At 33.4% G+C, this 23,526-nt stretch overlaps 1 long non-coding RNA gene across 1 annotated transcript; it reads left to right on the forward strand.

The window, feature by feature from the left end:
- The first annotated feature begins 10,805 nt into the window (after positions 1-10,805).
- Positions 10,806-12,430, forward strand: LOC145116317 (uncharacterized). Its single transcript, XR_013711994.1, has 2 exons — positions 10,806-11,098; positions 11,985-12,430. It is a non-coding gene; the product is annotated as an uncharacterized LOC145116317 (long non-coding RNA).
- The last annotated feature ends 11,096 nt before the right edge of the window (positions 12,431-23,526 follow it).

Genomic DNA, 23,526 nt, shown 5'->3' on the forward strand with positions numbered 1-23,526 from the left:
AAGAGTTTAATAGTGATTTGTGTAAAAAAAAAGTTTATTGACTATGTACCTAGAATACATACATTACCCTTTCAATTCATTTAATCAATTTTTATTTAATTAAGGTACCCAATGTTCTAAAATGCGTGCCATGGTGCGTGCCAAGGCGTGCCATGACGTGAGGTGCGACTTCGTCGTGTTACGAAAAGCCTTATAATGTTGCTGTTAGGAGTGACGGGTGGCAAGGTGTGATATGGCGTGCCATGACGTGTTATGACACGTGTTTTTTCGTTTGAGACACGTTTTTTTTACTCTTTTTTATGCCTTTTCTAATCGGACATACAAGTATTGTGTTTTTTGTTAACTTTTTGTTATTAATTCTTGATATAACACTTCTAAAAACTAGTTATATTAGATATAAATCTATATTTATGTGGTAATATAATTATAAATTAATACAAAATCGTCGTCTTACATCATGCCTTGAAAAAGATCATGGCTCGCCATGACTTGTTAAGTTTGAGCATTGGTCTTGCCGCCATGCCAGGCCTCATGCATTTTGAAACCTTGAAGGTAACTAACATAACCTAAAATATTTGATCATAACGATATTTTTTAAACACCTAGAGAGAGTTTACTAGTAAACTATTCGCAAAAAACAATTTAATGACTAAATATAAACATAGAACATAATTCATTACTCTCTAAACAAATCTACCAATATAATTATTATCTACTAAAATCTATACATTAACTATTAACATCAAATATAATATAATAAATAGTATAACACCATATTTTATATCATACTAATCGTAACACCTAATTTGGTGTAAGAAATGATGTTAGATCCGAGTAAGTTATAATAAGAATAATACAATAAAAGTTGTTTGGTTGGAATGCTATAAAAAAGCTAATGCTATTATGTGCATGGATACCACTATACTTGTGGGAGAATAATACCACTATTTATTAACCCGTTTAGACAATAATAAGGTCGGTCCAAACATATTTTTAGTCAGAAGCGAGAGGGAAATAAAAAGGCTCCTCAAAGATATAAGTATAGCCAAACAATTTATAAAAATCTAGTAATTTGTAGAAAAATAGTTATTCTAGCCTTTTCGATGCAAAAATTATTAATAATAGTATCAAATACACAGATATATTCAAACAATTTATGAAAATCTATTAATTTAAAGAAAATACTTCTTGTACCTTTTTAGATACAAAATCAAATAGTATCAAAATCAATTTCGTCTAACATATCTTTATATATAAAAAATGATTAATTTCATAAAAGACATTATATTTTATGTTTTTTTCCGGATTAAACTCAACTTTATTTGTTGCTTGAAAAAGACCTTGTAATTTATATTTTTTCTAATAAAACCCCAAACTTTTTTTTCCCAAAAAAAACTCTCAACCTTTTAACTATTTCCAAATAAGGGGAATTGTCAGAAAAATCACAATATTTTCGAAAAAGTTTCACTTTAGTCCCAAATTTTATTTTTTGAACAGAGAAGTCCCAATTATTTGATTTTATACGATAATATGTCATTTCCCGTTAAAAGAAAAAAAAAATTTGTTACTTTGAGCCTAAATGAAATAATCAGGACTTTTATGTTAAAAAAATGGGACTAAAGTGAAACTTTTCTGAAAATATTGAGACTTTTCTGACAATTTCTCAATACTCTTATTTTTTTTTAGTTTTTCTCGAAAAAAACACACATTTTACAAAAAAAAAAGGAAAAAAATGACTAAAACGGTCAGATCAGAAAAAATGAAAAAAATGCAAGATCTTTTTCGGGCAAAAAGTAAATTTGAGGTTTAATAAAAAAAACACAAAATATAAGGTCTTTTATACTATTAACCCTATAAAAAATAGTCAAACCATTCAATATTCTTGTAACATCAATGATTTTAAGTATTTTTTTAGCAATTTCAACTTTGAAAAACTTTTCTTTACGAATGCTACAGTGACAAGAATGGTTAATAAGATTTTATATGTAATGAGATTTTAACAATTAAGACTAATGAGTTGATACGACCTAATCGACTAATACATTCTATCATTGCTTGCTTGAATGTTTCATAGTTTGTTGGTTTATAATTTGTCGATTTGATATCCCCATTTTTTCGATGAATCTAACCATCTTCTTTATGAACAATGATAATTATACATATCATATTGCTTCTTGCTTATTCCAATAATATATCAAATTTAGGTATCTGAATTTGGCTCATTCCCACTTCATGTAGTTTTTTTTTTCTGTAAAAATAGACTAATGAATAAACCATGAAATTTATGGCCCTTTGGAACGATGGGCCTTAGATAATTGCTCATATCGCTCACCGAATGGACCGTGCCTAGTCAATAATAGCTCATATTAAAATCAAAATATAGGCGTATTAAACATTACAACCTATCACCATCGAACCATTGTTTAATTACCATCCTCCAATCCATTCAGTCGACAATAGAACCAAAAAAATCATGGATGCTGGAATCGACAAGTTGTAGGGAGGGGTCAAGATTTATATAAAAAAAAAAATTCAACTACGTCTATTACCTACGGAAAGCTTGAGAGGTGCGAACATAAATGTTATTCGATCCCTCAATAATGACTAATTTTGAAATCAATGAGATCAAGTTATCTTAGATGAAACTTTTTTTTACTGAAGGAGTTTCTTAGTTGTCATTCAATCTAAAATAAAAATCATTCAAAAAGAGAAATTATCGAAATTTATATTTATAAGTGATTTACGATTTGCTATTATCAAAACATCCATTACGAATGAAATCTAGAAATCAAAAATAATTCGTAAAGAAAAAATAATAGAACGTGATGGGTAAAAAGATAAGGGGCTAAATTTGACAAAATGTAGTAGAAGACCCCGACATGGAAATGAAAATAGGGGGAGGGTAATAAATTCAAACAGACAAAATGTGGTCTGACCTTTCACTTTCAGATATTAACGATTAGGTCCCCTCACTTTTCAAAGTACCCCACATTTTTTCTCTTTATGTTTTTACACGACCCCATTAACGATTTGCTTGTTTGTATTAACAGGGAAAACTACGTTTCACTCATATGAATACAATCATATCTTCAACAAAGTTTCAGATGCATAAAAAGCAAAGCACAGCAAGGTCAAGCGTTATAAATCATCTAAGAACCATTGTGATATCTACTTAAAGTAGTAATTTTGTATATATAAAAAAGAGAAATCATATGATTATTGATATATGTAAAATATATAAAGTCGTTAGGACAACACCTGATAACAAGAAGTAAGGGTGAGCATTTGGACCGGACCGGTTTTGGAGAATATTGTGGACCGTGGATCGGACCGGATGAGACTTACCAGGTCCAGGTCTGGTTTTTCCGGTTCTTGGACACAGTTGGACCGGTACAACATTACATGCATATTATACAAGTCATTAAAAAGAGTTTTTGGGTTTGATACAACCCGTTAAAACGAATATGTTGCTGGGTTTGATACGTTACAACTCGTTAAAATGAATACGTTTTTGAGTTTGATATTATACAACTTGTAAAAATGAATACGTTTCCGTTTCTTGTACCCATTGGACCGGTCAAACTTTGATTGTTTATACCATTTTGTTTGAACTTTGAATCAAATAAGTTAATGACTTTATCATATTTCATGCATACCTAAACTAACTTTATCTATAATATTATAACTTGCAAAATTAATTTTTCAAATAAAAGCACCTAGCATATAAATCAAGTCCACCGATAAAAATTAACAATATTAACACAAACATACAAAAGTAATTACCGTAACACCAAAAATCATAGTTTAAACTTTAAAATCAATCCAACTAACAAATAGTTTTGTAACTCGTTATCCATTAGTCCGATTTGCTACTTCTCGTACTAAGAAAATCATCGAGAAAATCGTTATCATCATCACAATCAACGACTATTTGACTCGCTTCTTGTTGAGAAGATTCATCATTGTCAAATCGTTCCAAGTAGGATCAAGCAAGGTGATTTGGTGGTAGGATCAAGCAAAACCGCAAAGTGCATAAAAACGTTCATCTTGTTATAGGCACCCAAATACTTGTCGTATTTAATCTTCATGTCCGTTACCATTTCAAGAAACATTGGTTCGGTTGATGTAACCGAAACAAACTCTGTTTTATAGTGAATTTTTCAAAGAACTTCACCATATCCGTTATAATTTCGAAGTCAGAATTTGTCGGTACTCTACCGAGATCCTTCTATATGATTTATCTGTCAAAGATACATAAAATTCAAAATTATAGTCTAAAATAATAGTTCAGAAACTGAAATATTTCAGCTTTAATATCTCAACTTTGAAAGATTGTAACCCATTGAATATAACGTCAAAAACAGCAAAATTATAGTCTAAAATCATCTACAAAATATAAATTACATGTTGGAAAAATCGCATGACAATCCAACTTAAAACGAATGAGATATGTTTGTTTAAAAATTTTCACAGAATACAAAATTTAAATTTCTTGCAGAAAAGCTGAAATATTTCAGCTTTGATATCACAACTTTGAAGGATTGAACTCATTGAATATAACATCAAAAACAACAAAATTATAGTCTAAAATCATCTATAAGCTCTAAGTTACACGTTGGAAGAAACCGCATATCAATCCAACTTAAAGTGGATGAGATATGATTGTTTAAAGAATTTCATAGAATGTATGTATATCTTTCTAATTCGTCATCGTCGTACCTACATGTTATTGGGGAAACTGGGAAAGGACGCAATAGGTATTCCATATTCGGTCAAACCGTCAATATGATAGGAATAATTAGAAAATATATTTGAAAAGTTTTTTTTTTGTCAAATCAGGTACAAAAACAATTTTTACCTAGAACCAGTCGGACCGGACCGTTTTTGATCAAATCCTAGAACCAAAACCGACCCGGGGGTCCAAAAAAAGGTCCAAGGTCCAGGTTCGGTCCGATCCACGGGTCCAAATATTCACCCCTAACAAGAAGATACAAAAACCCAGTGGTTTCATGTCATCCCACAAAAAAACGTGCTTTGAAAAAAAAATCATACCATAAAGCGTCTTGACGTAATTTGATCCATGATGGCACATGTCACACCTAACATCACCACTATGAAGGTTTCGGAACCACATGACCACATCTTCACACCACGTCACACCTTTTAGAACCTTGATCAAGGGTAATAGTATTATTTTTTATTATTCTTTTTAAATTAAATTGTAGTTTTTCTATATCATAACTTCTATTATCAGATACTTGGTATATATCCAAATATATCAAATACAATATATTTTCGATATTAAAGTCAGTTCATTTATATTGTTGTAAATATGTTATATTATTTATATCGTTATAAATTATGTTTACATATTACATTATATATATATATATATATATATATATATATATATATATATATATATATATATATATATATATATATATATATATAATTTGTCTGACACTATTATAAAAATATGGCTCGCTCAAAAATATATCATATGACTTATTTTCGGTCTCAAAATCCACTTTTTATATCTTTATAAAGTACGGGTTTTTATGTATTTTTATACCTTTTAAATTAATTCGAACTGTTTAATCTAATTTTCCATCATAATTTTTATTACATAGTATTCGGTATAAATCGGAATTACATCATTGAGAACATCTTATATTTATATACATAATAATATAAATTTGTTTCAATCTGAAATCATATCATAAAAGACACGACATATGTTCGCTCTGAAAATATATTTTTTCTTTATATCGTAATAAATATATTTTCTTCTTTTGTATTGTTATAAATAATATTGTTTTCTTATTACTTAATGTTCGATATAAATCCAAATAGCATCGAGATTATCTTATATTTATCTATTGATTTATACAACTGAATTCTCAATCCGACATATATCACACATGACAGATCATCGATCTCAATATCCATTTTACTTTAAATCATTGAAGTGTGGTTTTCTCTTTATACCATTATAAAATATTTTTTTGTATATTATACAGTTTTTTTCATAAATATTATAACTTGTATGATATTTTCTATGATCGATATCCATACTAATTACATCAGTGTAGTTTTTACAAGTCCAATCCTATGTTTGATTTTATGACCCAACATAAAAATCAATAGTCAAAAAGTAGGGACAAAACCAAATTCTATAAAGTCTTCAAGTGGTCGTTTGTGGGCTGCCATTTCGAGTTGGGTCGATACACTCGAGAGGGCCGCCTTTTTAGATCTTCAGTTAAATCAATTTGGTCTTTTTATATTGCAGTAAAATTTTTTAAAAAAAAGTTTATTATCTTCAGTTAAATCAATTTGGTCGTTTTATATTGCAGTAAAATTAAAAAAAAAAAGTAAATAAACTGGAAACTAACCTAATAAGATTAGTGCATGTGCAACCAGTTAATGAGTGTTATTACATCCGAAAGTTGTCACCTCATAATCTCAAATTCCATATCATCACACGTTGTTATAACATCAAGTGAGAAATGAACAAGATGTTATAATACCCTCAATTAGTCAATTTTCCATGTCATCATTTTTTTTGTTCAATTTATTTATTTTCGATTTATTTAATTTGTATTTTTCCGATTTGTTTTTTTTTTGTTCTTTTATTTACGTTTTAATATGTATAAAAAAAATAAAACATGCAATTTAATTAAACCATAAATTACACATAACATTTAAAACTAAAAATAACTATACAAAAAAAAACATTGAACGAAAAAAATAGAAAAACGATATAATAGTCCTAATCCAAATATTTCTCTTCGACCCTTTCCTTCGTCATTTGAAGAATTGCAAAATCGTTCATCATTTGATCTTCGTCCGCTTGCCTACGAAGGAACTCCAAGTGTTGATGTTGCACTTCAACCTTTTGATGTGCGATTAGATTGTGTTGGTCGAACTTTTCTTTGATTTCCGCCAACTCTTGTGCCCTTCTCTCGGCTTCATCCGCGTGTCATTGAGCGCGCTTTGCAATGTCGCGCCCGGCCAGTCGACGTAGGTGGGGGATATATCTTTGATGTCGTCGGAGATGTCATCCGTGTCGGCGTTGAGATCAATGTTAGTTCATGCGTTGGAAACGTCAAACGAACTAGAATTGCGAGACCTCTTTGATTGTGCCTCCAGCGATGTTTGAACTTTAATCCATTTTGGATCTATTCTGAAAATTTACCATATTTTTTCATACTCAAAAGCATACCCCATTTCGACATGATATTGTTCCTTTGCGTATTTGAACACATCGAATTCATTCGCACCACTTTGCTTTTGTGAAGAAAGTTTCATGAAAATCCCATTAAATTTGGTGCATCGACGATTGATTGGACTCCATTTGCTACTAGCATATTGATATTGTGATATGACTGTTTCTTTAAACTCACATGAAATTTTCCGAGCACGGCTTTCCAAAACCCAACTCTCTGCATATCACTTCCTACAGTTGGATTTTTTGAAGTCCCGCACCACGCCACCGCCAACGTGTACTCTTCCTCTGGTGTCCACCATAATGGAGGTTCTACTTTAATTTCCGCCATCGCTTTCCTTTTCCCTCTACCTTTCTAACGGTCTCCCACTTGCGCTTTAGGAACAGTTTCTTGCGTTGGTTGTGTGGTTGTTTGTGGCATGGAAGTGAAAGTATTGAAAATGTTTTGTTGCATATAGGACGAAGTAGGATATTGCATTGGGGGTAAGGCGGGATTATAAAGTTTCCTTGAAATGATATTTGTGGTGAGTTTTGAGAGTTGAGGAGGTTCATATAGACTTTGTATTGTGCGAACCTCATCGGAGCAGATGTGTTTGTGTTTGGTGGATGGGTGTTCGGGTTTTCCTCCATAGTTGGTTGAGAAAATTTATGATTGAATTTTATGTAAATAGAATGAGAGAATGGTAGTAAAATTTTGTTGTGTATATAAATGTAAATAGGTAAAAAAGTATTTTTTTTTCATTTTTTACCATTTCGTTTGAAATTGCAGACGTTAAGGCTCGTTATCGTGACCATGAAAGACCACATTACGGTTTGGTGGGGCGGTGTTTTACGTGTTACCCAATGTTTTGAAAATCAGACCGGAGACTGAACCGGTTTTTGCCAGTTCACATGAATATCGGTTTTTTGGTCTTTAAGAACCGGACCCGAGACCGATTCCCAGTTGAACCGGTCGAACCGTCCGGTTCGGTCTATGTTTCAAAACATGGGTGTTACCACGCCGTTGAAGGCGTGCCACATCGACAATAGCGGTGCATAACGCACCCATACTGCATAGTCTAATTTTTACAATTACAGAATGCATCAAACTTACAAAAAAAAATCGATCTAGCAACCAAACATCACACCGTAGGTCCAAGGGTATAAACGACAACACATAATAACCATACCAACAATGTAAACTATTATTGTTTGTTTTATAAATCATACATGCAGGTTTTTTTTTTTTAAATAAATAAAAGCATACCTTCCATGTTATCCACCCTTGCATTATAAGTACCAACATTACCTTTGTTATCATTAAGGTTCTATTTATATTTCATAAATAACAACTCACTTTATTTTTACAAAATCTATATTTTGGCAATCAAGTTTAATTCTAACTAGTAACCCCCCCCCCCTCGTCACGTCATTGGCGCGGGTTCGAATAAGTTTAGCGAAATCTGTGGAGGCATGATTGAAATTTGTAAATGTCATGGTGTTTCTAAAATGATAATAATGAAAACATAAACTTTTATAACATTCTTAAGAGATATAGTACATCCATGTTGAAAGTGTAATATTCATAACTTTCCTACATAACCGAAACTTGAAGAAAGAATTTACCAAAAAAAACATTAAGAAATGGGAAAATTACAAAAACGGACCCGGGCTTTCTGATTTTTACTATGTTAAATCCAAAAATCTATAAAATGACCATTTACCAGTAAAAACTGAAACTGGAAGAAAGAATTTATCAACACACCAACTAAACAAAACAAAAATGACAGAATTAGTTTTGTATAGGGGTCAAACCTGCCAAAATAAAAAAAATCTTACACATATTGACTGTTTTTGAAAAAAATTACATGGGCCTTTTTCTATAAATTAAAAAATTTTAGGGACTAAATCTATTAAAATGTAAAATCTCTGTTGCAAGGACTAAATCTGTCAAAATGGATAACCTTTGTTGTAGGGACTAAATTTTCCAAAAATATAAAACCTTTTTGTAGGGACTAAATATGCCAAAATGTAAAAGTTTTATGGCAAAACTCTGAAAAAGGAAAACTATACTGTTCTTAAGGGCTATGTGATTTAATAGTGAATTTTATGGTTACATGTTTAAGGGTTTCTTTGGTTTTTTTCTCGTTTGCTGGCTCTATTTTGTGTGTGTATAATATTTCAAGGAGAGTAGGGGATCAAAAGTGTCAACTGTACAAACTAATGTGGCACAAACTTTAGGGGTCACCTTTGGTAAATGATAGGGACCAAAAGTGGCAAACTCTTGAAAGTTTGTGGCTAAATTATGAATCATGAAAAATTTAGTGTGTGTAATGATTGAAGAATTTGTGGCTAAATTCTTGAAACATCCCAAAAATCACAACAAATTTTAACTTAAAAAAAAAACCATAAATGTGTACAAAACCATTGTTTCAAAAGTGTATTTCAGTAATCAGAGTATCCCAAAATCCAAATAACATAAAAGTAAAACTGAAGGATGTGCATGGTCACGCCTTCGCCTTGCTACATTCATCTAAAGTACCTGAAACAATAAACTGAAACTGTAAGCCAAAGCTTACAGTTCCCCCAAAGTACCAACACACAAAACATATAACAACATATACTGGGTCCACAGCTAACAGACTGGATTACCCCTAAGCCCACAGTATGAGTTTGGCTTGCCCTTCAGGCCCACGACTTATGTCCGGCTTGCTCCCGGGTTTGTTGGCTACCACACGAAGCAGTATTACCTCAACCCAACCATACAATGTCGACATATACATAACAGATCTAGCATGAAAGAGGTAAAAAGGCCAGAGCTTTATGACTTACAATGGTCCAAAAGCTCTACAAGAAGGTGAGGTAGAAGTTGGATTGCCAAGAGGTTGCTCCACCAAGGTATTCTTCTACTTCAATGAGTCAAAAACCACCAAAGAGTGCTTCAATGTCACAAAAATGGCTAAGGACTTCAAGTAGGTCAAGATTAGGGTTTTCAGGATGCAAGAGAATGGGGGAGGCTAAGGATGGGCAACCCTAGCCCTCACATTCCATTAAATACCCGAATATTAGGGTTTCGGTCGTCATATCGTTCTCACGTCGTGAGCACTCAAAGTCTCACATCGTGAGACTTAAAAACAAGAGTCAATGGTCACTCACGTCGTGGCCCTCATCCAAAAGCTATAAATCAATAAATAAGTACGTCCAAGACCCGGACGTTACAATTCTAATCATCAAAAAGTTATTATTCTTAAGAGCCATGATAAATGGACTTTTCTGTAAACTAAATAATTGCTGCGACTAACTCTGCCAAAATATAGAACCTTTGTTACATGGAGTAAATTACAGGGACTAAATGGTTGGTGGAGAATTGTCCTCGCAGTCTGCACCATTTTTTGAGTCCTTATTGGAACCGAACCCTATATATATATATATATATATATATATATATATATATATATATATATATATATATGTTCATATATAAACTATAATTATGACTAATTGTAGACCAATCATTTGAGAGGGATATATTAGTAACTTTTGCTATGTTTAATTATAGTAAAATAATTAATTCCTTAAAATTTTCAATATATCTCATACGACATTTCCCTTCCGTTATTCATCCCTAATTCTTTTTCACCCAATATCCCCCCTTCATTCACCCTCTTTTCCGGCGACATATGTCCTCGATCGACGGCTCCCCTGCAATGACACCAGCCTTTAATGTCAACTTCCCATGGAGGCATGACTACATCGGAATTTCGAAAGCATCTCGGACTGAGATCTTGTCTCAGGTTCCCCACCAACGTCTGCAAGGCTCTGATCCTTCCGTCAAATGAGCTTCCAAATGATTTTGATCGGAGAGACCATGGTCCTGATGTGAAGAATCAGGTACTCCGATTTAAATAATCAGTTCATGATATTTTGTTTCTAATTTGATTCCACTTTTTTCTGAATTCGGAATTCCCATTCACATTCATTGATTTTCTGGAACAATTTTCAATGTTCGTGAGAATGTTTTTATTCAAGGAATCCAATTGGCATTTGTCTTGGTGTGACTTTGAGTTTCTTTTCCATGTATCAAATTTATAATTCTTCAATTAATGTTAATTGGGCTCTTTGGAGAGGAGGACGATTGAAGACTATTTGAATTTTTTGGAGTTTGAACAACATATTAGGTAATTTACTAACTTAATTTCTCATTGAGGATTACGGTTTGCATATTGATCAACTAATTAAGTTGCATTTGTGTGCAAAATCTTCTTTGGTCATTTCTGGTAAGGATTCATGGATGATTATACTTTCTCTTTGCTTTTTCTTTTGTTGAATTAAGTAGTTGATGAATTTTGCTATTTGAATCACTCTTCTGCTTAAACAATGTTGAAGGGGTAGAATCTTTAGCGATTTGTGTCTATACAAACTACTTTTTTAGGTTTATTGATTTTATATTATATTAAACATACCAAATCGTTGTTAATTTGTTCTTATGCTTATGATATATTGGTATATTTGTTTAATGGTTCACACATAATTCTTGTATTTAGGTATTATTATTGTTTTTTGCACTCTAATTGTTTGACCAATAAAATATGCTTTTAGTAACTTTCATTATTTGGTGTAGATACTATTTAACCTATTAATATTGTTAAGTAAAAAAAGAAACGTCCATGTAAGATGTTTTTAAATGTTTAGAATAAGATGAAGGCTTTTTTATTTTTCTTTTTTACAATGATTAAATATGTAGTGATTTACATGAGTAATAATTGTCTTCTTGCAGGTTAAGTTGTCAACTGGACAAACGATTGACCTTATACCCAAAACACAGCCAAAAGATATAACCGATGGAAAGGTCTATTTTAAAGGTTTGACTGGGAGGGGAATTTTCCAACTTCTATTACTAAATCTCAACCAATTGGTAAAGTTGGAATGTGCTTTCGCCTTGAGTAAGATATGATTCTTAACAATTCGTGAATATACCAACTACTCAACGGTTTGCTCGCGCAATTCTACCTCCAGAATTTTGTTACGAGCTCAGTTATAATTCCATACATCTTGAAATATTTACAATGTGTTGTGAAGTTAATTAGTTGGTTTTTAAGAAATTAAAGTTTCATTCTCTTATGGTGTATCTAATGCAACATTGTGGTGCTACATGTGATTCACATGAGTTTTGTGGAAGAAGACTCTTTGCAAAAGCAATATCAGAAATTTCTGCTTTTGATTCATGTTTTGTTAGTCTAGGTTTGCCATTAAGTGTCATTAATGTCAAATGCTTCATGTTTAAAACTTGTATTTCTCATGATAATGTCTTATTTTCAATTGTAAATTATGTTTATTCTTATAAAAATGTCAGATGTTGTACTTCTAATTTACATTGTTCTTTTATTTTCATGTACTATTCTTAAAGAATATATTTTATTCTTTCAAGAATGTTACATTATTTTCAAGAATGTTTTGCAGTTGTACTTCATGTCTTATTCTTCAAGAATGTCATCTATGAATTTATAATTTATTTTTTACTCTTCCATTCTCATAGAATGTTGTTTCTTTCAAAAAAAATATTTACTTATTGAACAACAAATAACGTATATTCTGAAGGAACGTATATTCTGAAGGAACAACAAATAACGTATATTCTGAAGGAATGAAAACACATAGTAAACTGATTTACATTCTATGTATGTACACTTTTAAATAACTTATATTCTGAAAGTAAATTGATTTACATTTTATGTATTTACATTCTATGTGATGGGCTGTACATGTAATAATGCGGAAAATATATTAATCTCTTAAGGGTACATGCAACCAAATTTTGGATCTATGTTATAACTCTATTGAAGCAACATACAATTGAACAGTAAAACTTAACCCTAGTTGAAATCAAAATTCATAAGGTTAATTGCATACCTATGTTTTGTTATTGTAAACAAACCTTTTAAACAATCCAATAGCTTCTTGAAAAACTAGTTTGAATTGTGTGCAAGTCTCTAATGGTTCACACCCACAACACAAGAACCCTAGAAGATTTAGGAGAGAGGGGAGAGGTATCAAATTTTCAGCCTTTGCCTCTTAGAATATCATCGCTGAAAATTGCAAGTCCACGGCTCTATTTATAGTTGATTATGAAACACCTAGAAACCCTTATTTGAACATAAAATAATATTATTTCAAAATAGATAATTATTTGGTTCCTAGTTTATCATCATGAAGACTTCCAGAAGGCTCCAAGAGAGCCTCCAAAACCGTCAACAACAGGAGGGTTCTAGAACCTGTCATCTGCTCAACTTTTGAACAATTACATCTACAGTCCTTCAACTTTTAATTAATTCTAATTAACCCAGAATTAATACCAAATTAATTAGGATTAATTATAACTATTTCTAATTAATATATTAGTCATATAATATATTGATAAATCATTTGTCTCTCTATAAAATCAATCTAAGCAATTTCTTGGTTATGAGGGCAAACCAAAAAGGACTTTTACTCTTATTCATCAACATTATACCAATTTAGTTAGGACCATAGACACCTTAATCCAACAGTCTCCCACTTGGATAAGTCTCTAATTACAATTGCTCGTACAACTCCAAATAACCAGTAAAGATTGTTTTTCAAGACACTACCAGACTTTATTGGTCCTAAGATAAGTGATCACATATTCCTTCGTTCTTCCTAATATCACATGAACATGAGACATGGATTAGAATCAATCTCCTGTCCAAGATTCTGTTTCCCGATAATCTCGTTTTGTGCTGACGTCATAAGACTACCAATCGAACACATCAATTTAGTCCTGGTTGGGCCCAACAGTATAATGTCAACATCAAAACAATGAGGGGCCCAAATATATCACTTTTCCTATTAAGGAAAAATGAACGAATAAACTTCAATTATATAATCATTCAATTTCACTTATTAAGTCATACATGGAAATACCCTTTATAGCACCCAGTTACAAGATGTGTTGGATACAACCAATTCGTAAAATATGACTTACATGTATATATGTTAAGAATAGAGGATATTATCGTCTTAGAATTGCTCGTGATTAAATACATGAATCAATCTCTAATCTTGGGTTCTTAAAATTTCTACTTCTAAGTACTCATGAATTTTGCAGCAATCCCAATGCAATGTCCATTCTCTATGGCCAATCTACAAACGATTCATGACAGTCTTAAATCAACACTTACTTTTAAAGTATGATCGACTGTGGTGCTTCGAATAACTTAATATTCAGGAAGTAGAACATGCAAAACAAAACGCAATAATAAATTAATTAACAAATAACATCAAAGACCTTGAATATAAATAATATACAAAAATCTCTATTAATTAATCACTATTCAATTACAATTTTAATTGCTATATAGTTTCAAAATAAAATCAACACTAACATCTAAAATCTAATATCGTCTCTTAGTCCAATGCTTCTAGCATGCTCAAAGTGCTTGACCTTGCTCAGACCCTTTCTAAGAGGATCAACAGGATTCTCTTCTGATGATACATGACTCGCCACAAGTACACCCTCTTCATCTTTATGTCTAACATAGTGATATTTTCTCTCGATGTGCCTAGATCTTCCATAATCTTTAGGTTCTTTTGTCAAAGCTACCGCACCCTCGTCGTTGCATAAAATCTCCATTGGTTATTGGATTCATGGAACGACTCCAGGATCCCCTATAAAATTCTTTAACCACATAGCCTCCTTAGCTGCCTCGCTTGCTATGATATACTCTGATTCACAAGTAGAGTCAGCTATTGTTTGTTGCTTGGAACTTTGTCATGTTACCGCTCCACCATTTAACAAGAAAATCCAGCCAGATTGAGAATAACTGTTATCTCGATCTGTTTGAAAATTGGCGTCACTATATCCATGTACATTAAGTTCATCTTTTCCTCCTAAAAAAACTAAGATCATATCTTTTGTTTTTTCGCAACTACTTAAGAATATTCTTCACTGTCGTCCAATGAGCTAAACTAGGATTTCCTTGATATCTACTAACCATGCTCAATGCGTAAGCCAGATCAGGTCGAGTACACATCATAACATACATGATCGATACTATAGCCGAAGCATATAGACTACGACTTATAATATCTATCTCCTTATCGCTATTAGGACATTGAGCATTGCTCAATTTAACAATATGATGCATGGGTAAGTCTTCATTCTTGTAATTTTCCATATTGAATCTTTTCAATATCTTATCCAAGTATATACTCTGACTTAATCCTAGAAAACGTTCCTATATATTCTTATAACAAGAATATATGTAGCTTCTCCTAGATCCTTTATAGAGAAACATTTCCCAAGCCAAGATTTGACCTCTTGCAATGTTGGAACATCGTTTCCTATTAGGAGTATGTCATCCACATACATAACTAGAAAAGTTACAATGCTCCCACTAGCTTTTACATACACACATGATTCATCTTCACTTCTAGAAAATCCAAACTCTTTGACCTTCTCATGGAAGAAAAGATTTCAGCTACGAGATGCTTGTTTCAGTCCATAGATAGACTTCTCAAGCTTGCACACCTTATTAGGGAATTTAGCATGCACAAAACCATCTGGTTGATCCATGTAAACATCCTCAGCCAATTTCCCATTAAAGAAAGCAGTTTTGACATCCATTTGTCATACTTCATAGTCATAGTGAGCAGCTATGTCAAGCATTACCCTAATTGAATTAATCTTAGCAACTGGTGAAAAAGTGTCATCATAGTCAATCCCTTGGGTTTGAGTAAAGCCTTTTGCAACCAACCTAGCTTTGTAAGTCTGTACATGACCATCCATGTCAGTCTTATTTTTGAATATCCATTTACACCCCACTGTCTTTCGACTAGGTGCTTGATCAACCAAGGTCCACACTTGGTTATCATATACGTATTGGATCTCACTATCCATTGCCTCTTTCCATTTAGCAGCCTCAGGGCTTACCATTGCTTCCTTGTAGTTAGCATGCTCATCCAAATTTACCAGTGTTACATCACCTTATGCAGTTATATGAAAACCATAGAATGAAGGTGGCATGCTAACCCTACTTGACCGGCGAAGAGGCAACGAGTTGTCAATGGGCTCAACAACTTCATTCTCAGGTTAAGAGCTAGTATCTTCAAAATTTGCTTCATCTGATGACTCTTGAATCTCTTCAAGATCAATTGTGCTCCCACTTCCCTCTTTGGAAATTAGCTCTCTCGCGCGAAAGACTCTTCTTCGAGCTACAAACACCACGTTGTCACTGGGTCTGTAAAACAAGTATCCAAAGGATTTTTATGGATAACCAATGAATAAACACTTCTTGGCTCTAGGTTCAAGTTTTTCAGAGGTTTCTTTCCTAACAAGAACCTCACAACCCCAGACCTTGATATGTGCGAGTGAGGGAGGTTACCCCGTCCATATTTCATGAGGTGTCTTAACAACTTTCTTAGTTGGAACAAGATTGAGCATATGGGCAGCTATTTCTAAGGCGAACCCCTAAAATGATATTGGAAGCGATGCTCGATTCATCATGGAACGAACCATATCAAGTAAGGTCTGATATGCCTCTCAGCTACACCATTCAGTTTTGGTGTCCTAGGAGGTGTTAATTGTGAAACAATTCCACATTCCTTCAGATAGTCGTTAAACTCAATACTAAGATACTAACCACCTTTATCAGAATGTATCATCTTTATCTTTTTGCCCAATTGGTTTTCTAATTCGTTCTTAAACTCTTTGAACCTTTCAAAAAATTTCGATTTATGTTTGATCAAGTAAATATAGCCATACCTACTATAATCATCGGTAAATGTAATGTAGTAGCGGTTTGCATCCTTTGTGGTAGATCTGAATGGTCCACACACATCCGTATGGATTAGGGCCAACTAATCTTCACCTCATTCACATGTGCCAGTGAAAGGTGATTCAGTCATCTTTCCTAACAAACAAGATTTGCATTCATCGCCTGGTTTTACTTCAAACGATTCCAATACTCCATCCTTTTGGAGTTGGGCCATGCGTTTCTTGTTGATGTGTCCAAGACGACAATGCTATGGGCATGACTTGTCTAAACTATTAGAAGAACCAATATTATACATATTGTTGTCTAATTCATTCACACAAATAATAGTTTCATACACACCATTATAAGGAAAAGATTTGAAAATAAATGCACCATTAAAATAAACTGAAATAGTACCATCATTATTATCAAAACCATAACGATATCCTTGTCTAAACAAAGTATGAAAAGAAATTATGTTTTGAGCCATTTCTAGCGAGTAGCAACAATTATCCAAAACAACCCTAGTACTATCCAACATAAGCTCATAAGTCTCAATCCTGGTAACAGCCGATCTTCGTTTGTTCCCCATGATTAGGTTTAGATTGCCATGCTCGACCTCTTCACTTTTCTTTATTCACTGCATATCATAACAAATGTGGAAACCACATCCTGTATCAAGAACCCAAGAATTTGAAATATTAGTATTATTGATTTGAATAGAATACAAACCAGAAGAAGAAACACATGCTTTGGCCTTGGCATCTTTAAATTCCTGCAAGTACTTGGGGCAGTTTCTTCTCCAAATGGCCCTTTTGGCCACAATAAAATCACACAACTTCCTTTAGATCATCAACAGGAGGAGTATCAAAGTTGGGCTTTGCTTTTGTGTCACTGGGCTCACCACGATGGACCTTCTTTTTCCATTTGGATGGGGTATGGGCCTTTCTCTTCTTCCCTTTTCTTTGTTGTACAACCATGACTAGGGCACTTGCAAAACTATTGGAATGAGACTTCTTCATTCCTGCTTCAGCCGTTTGCAACAGATTGTGAAGCTCAATCAATGTGGTCTCTGTATTGTTCAAATGATAGGTGAAGATGAACTGATCATAACTACTGGGCAGAGAGTTGAGGACCATGTCAATGGCAAGGTCCTTATCAAAGTTCACATTGAGCCTTTTCCAATCTTTCCACATTCCTATGCATTTTCTGCACATGAGCGCACACAGATTCCACTTCTTTCAATTTGCACGCCATTAGGAACTTGACCACTTCATAACGCTCTTATATTTCTTTCTCGTGGAACATTTTAGACAAGGTCGTGTTAAGTTCATATGGCCAATAATCCTCATAAGTATTTTGGAGCTCAGGTTCCATAGTTGCAATCATAATACAAGAGACCTTTGTGGCATCATCCACGTGCTGATCATAGTCATCAATCTCTTCAAGAGTGGCAATTTCTTTGTTGATTTCTGGAATTAGAGTAGTAAGAACATACTCATTGTTCTCATAGCGAAGCATCATCTTCAAATTTCTCATCCAGTCCGCGTAGTTTGAACCAACAAGCTTGTCCTTAGCAAGGACCAATAGTAAGGTGAAGTTGTGGCTTGATGGAGGAGGAAGAGGAGTAGGAGGTAGTTCACCACTTGAATACATTTCTTTGAAAGTAAAGACAAAATTTTAGTTAGTTGATTTAATCCATGATATTTTAACCCAAATTAATATTCAAAGCAAGGATCCAATAATGCAATTCGAAATTAAGAAAAGAGATGTCGTAATCTAATTACAAATTTACTTAAGGTAGGTAATGCTTTTTACCAATTTCAATTTATATGATGTCACACCCCAAAACCAGAATGGCGGAAACGTTCTGGGGTGGAGGACGTCATGTATAGCATCACAACCAATGTATAATAGCAATCATAGCAACGCAACCATTACAATGAATACTTAAATAAAAATGTTTACATCAATTTGGAAATCGTCTGAAACTTGTTTGAATTACATCATATAGTTTGTATGAATATAAACATTAAACTCTTATTGCTCCAACTCCTCAAAAACCCAGCAGGTACCTGTCTACTGATTTCCTGAGAATACAAGCAGTTTGAAAATATCAGCATAAAGCTGGTGAGTTCATAAGCAGTAGTTTATAATGAAAACTTGTTGATGAGCTAGCAGAAATGTTTGTATAGTTTCAAGAAAATCCGATATTTTCTTTAGCGAAAATGTAGTGTTATCGATTCCGTATAAAACCATGAATGTTCGTTACTGAAAACTGTAGTAATATGTGAAAATACTACCTCATGTGACTAGCTAAAGCTAATCATGAAGTATAAGTATCTTGTATGTGAAACCATTGCATAATCGGTTCTGTTTAAAAACCCTGACTTTAGCCAGTATAAGTAGTGTGTTTTAGTTCTATTTAGTATAAATAAAACCGTTGAAGAATGCCAGATTGTAAACTAAAGATGATTTATACATAATGTGAGTCGTATAACCATACTTGATATGACTAGAGACCTTTCCAACGCTCTTCAGGCGTCGAGTTAAATGACATTTGTCACCCTAGGCATGTCTGCCTAACTGTAGCTAGCAGTTCGGGTGTGGGATTGTCAGTCCCGAATAGATCTATTCACAAATCTCACGCTCTCCCTCCAGGAGACTCTGGTTATACTATGATAGGATTTATCCCTGTACACCTAAGGGTACAGTATTGAAGTAGTGCCTCACAGTATCGTACAATCTAGTTTACATGTAGTGTAGTAGCGTTCTACCATAGTGAAAATCCGTATGTACACCGTGTATAGTGATATTTATAGTGATAACGTAGTGATGTAAACTGTAAACTATTTCTGTCTTAGTGCATATGTTTAGTAGTGAAAATTCCTGCACTTGTTATATTTAGAAAATTCCAAACTATACCGATTATAGTTTGCATGTATAACATAGTGAATAGCGAATCCGGAGAACTATGCAATTTTAGTGAAAAACGACCCTTATGCTCAACACAGTACAAAAGGGTTAATGTATGAGGATTGCATGAGTTTTATACTTGTTAAAAGCTCTTTGTATTAACAAAAGCATTTAAGGTTTAGCTTGTATTCCCCCCTGAAAACGTTTGAAAACCAGTAAAATATAGGGGTATGAACTCACCTCGGGTAAGTGGTTTGATTGAAGGATCGATACGGAGAGCTGGGTGTTCAAGTGAAGCCTTGAACACGATTCGATCCTAATAACATGTAATGACACATAAACGAGTCAAATGAAGGTATTTCACCACTATAAGTGATGGAAAACCACTCTAGGGACTTGAAACTATTTGCACCAAGTGATAGGACCTTGTAGGATTGAGTGTAGGGGGTGTATGGCCACCTAGAGTGTGTGTGCGGCCATGAGTGTGCGGTCCAATGGGTGTGCGGTCGTACACTCATGAAGTGAAGTGTCTTCGAAGTGTTCTCAAGGTCCATACTCACATCCACGAAGTGTTCAAGGTCTATACTCAATTGTAGTGCAAGATAAGGGTCCTAGAGGTGGGTTTATGGTCCTAGAATGAGTGTATGGTCGCACACAAGAGTGTGTGGTCGCACACTTGGGTGTGCTGCCGCACACTTGGGTGTGCTGCCGTACAAGTGTGTGTGTGGCCGTACACAGGTGTGTGCGGTCGTACACTCCTCAAAATGATGCCCAAAAGTCCATTCCAAGGTGTAGCAAGGCTAGGGGCACATCTACATCGAATATGGAAGTTAAACTCTCACTTTGGAGGGTGTTTTAGGGGTGTGCGACCACCCTAAGAGGGTGTGCGGCCGCACTCACTTCCAAATACGAAGAACATGTCGTTTTTGCACTAGAGTGGTCTTTCATGGATTGTAAGCTAGAGGAAGAAGTACTCACGTTCTTGAAGCTTTGGGAAGGTTCAAAGTTGGAGAAACTTGAGAGGAAATGATGTTGTGTGCTGCCAAGGTGCTAAATGAATGAAAGGAAGGGGGCTACCCTTTATATAGGGGTAAGGGTGCTGCCCAAAAGTGAGTGTGCTGCCAAGGGAGTGGGTGTGCGGCCGCACACCCATGTGTACGGCCGTACACTCCTCCAAGAGGTGTGTATGGCCCGATTTTCTCACTATTCAACACTCCGACTCATTCCTAAACTCAACCTTGGTTATATACAAGCTTAGAACACTTAAATGAACCCTTAAATAGCATCAGAAATCAACAAAACAAGTTGAATATTGATTGAATTGACTAAGTGTACAAGATTGAAGTTTTCGGGTTGTCACATATGAAAATCCTAGATCATTTGAGATTCATTGAATCTTATCAATGACATGTCTAATCTAAATTATGTTCTTTAATTTGTGATTGGGATGCCGAGGATCACAAATAAGATGTGAATAACCATGAAAACCCGCTTGACAACCTCAATGTCTCTTATCAACTCAAATTAACGTGCCGGTAAACCACTTACGCTCCATTAATTAATAATAATTTTTGAGTTGTGCCATCATTTCAACTTTATAGTCCCCAATTAGTGTGTTGGTTAACCACACATGCTCCGCTAACGACTCATATAGATTGATGTGTGTTTTCATGGATTAATATACACTTTCACATTTTTTTTTCTTAAAGTAACTAGAGTGGGAAATTTTGGAAAATGTTCTATTACTTTATAACATTTTACTTTTAATGTGATTATGTCCTATTAAACCCGTTCTTCTAACGAACCTTCACCACACAGTAGAGCGGTGGGTGAGAATAGACACCCATTCAACGGCCAATTTATAGGCTGCTTCCTTATACCCTCTTTATAGCATGACTTCGTGAATGAAGCATACTAGCAATTCAACTTACTCATGTTATACATATAATATTAAACTTTTAATATATATACATATATATATATATATATATATATATATATATATATATATATATATATAAGTATAAGGGTGTATTTTAAATATTTAAAATAAAGTTTACAAATTTATATTACCAATTTCAAAATTAATCTTTTTAATTAATCAAATAATCAAAATTAATTAAATCATGTGGATAAATCAAAAATTCTAGATATTAGGATACCAGATTACCAATTTAAATATTCAAAATTTATTTGATTAAAAAATATTTTTAAAGGCAATTATCCTAATCTAGATCTTAATTATCTTCAATAAAATTTCGCTGAACAGAAGGCCCACCACGATGTGGCAGATAAACTCCATGTCATGGCAGAAGACAATATCGCAGATTAGACAGTTGGCCATGACGTGGCAGAAGAACACCACGTCGTGGCGACGAAACAAAATGACGATTCTGTTCTTCTCCAATTATTCAAGTTCAATTTATGCACATTCAATTGTTAGACAACCTATACGCTGATACCACTGATGAGTTTTACATGTAATAATGCGGAAAATATCTTAATCTCTTAAGGGTACATGCAACCTAGTTTTGGATCAATGTCATAACTCTATTGAAGCAACATACAATTGAACAACAAAACTTAACCCTAGTTGAAATCAAAATTCATAAGGTTAATTGCATACCTCTGATTTGTATTGTAAACAAATCCTTTGAACAATCCAATAGCTTCTTGAAAACTAGCTTCAATTGTGTGCAAGCCTCTAATGGTTCACACCCACAACACAAGAACCCTATAAGATTTAGGAGAGAGGGGAAAGGTATCAAATTTTCGACCTTTGCATCTTAGAATGTCATCGTCGATAATTGAAAGTCCAAGGGTCTATTTATAGCTGATTAGGAAACACCTAAAAACCCTGATGTGAACATAAAATAAAATTATTTCAAATAAGGTAATTATCTGGTTTCTAGTTTATCCTCATGAAGACTTCCCCAGAAGGCTCCAAGAGAGCTTCCAAAACCGTCAACAGCAGGAGGGTTCAAGAACATGTCATCTGTTCAACTTTTGAACAATTACAGCTATAGTCCTTCAACTTTTAATTAATTCTAATTAACCCAGAATTAATACCTAATTAATTATGATTAATTCTAAATTAATTATAACTATTTATAATTAATATATTAGTCATATACTATATTAATAAATCATTTATCTCTCTCTAAAATCAATCTAAACAATTTTTTAGTTATGAAAGCAACCCAAAAATGATTTTACTTTTATTCATCAACATTATATCAATTTAGTTATGACCTTAGACACATTAATCCAACACTATGTATGTACACTCTTCAAGGAAAATCTGTTAAATGAACTCGTATTGTTTAAGAATGAACTCGCATTCTTTAAGAATGAACTCGTATTTTTCATTTCTATTTATTGGAAGAATTCTTAAATTTTTCAATATGATTTGTATACCATCATTTCTAAGATATCCAAAGAATTAGAGTTGACTTTGAAAATTAAATATTGTTTTTGAATTAAGATAAATATGTCCTCCTTAATTTTTTCAACTTTCGTACTTACTGACAATCAATCAAAATATAAATTATGCCCTTATAATTAGTATTTATGATTTTCTTTTATTAAAAGGAAATGATTATATGTATCATATTTAATTGTAACTATTGT

This window comes from Lactuca virosa, chromosome 5, assembly GCF_052849685.1.
Source record: "Lactuca virosa cultivar CGN04683 chromosome 5, Lactuca_virosa_CGN04683_v6, whole genome shotgun sequence".
In the NCBI taxonomy this organism is placed as follows: domain Eukaryota; kingdom Viridiplantae; phylum Streptophyta; class Magnoliopsida; order Asterales; family Asteraceae; genus Lactuca; species Lactuca virosa.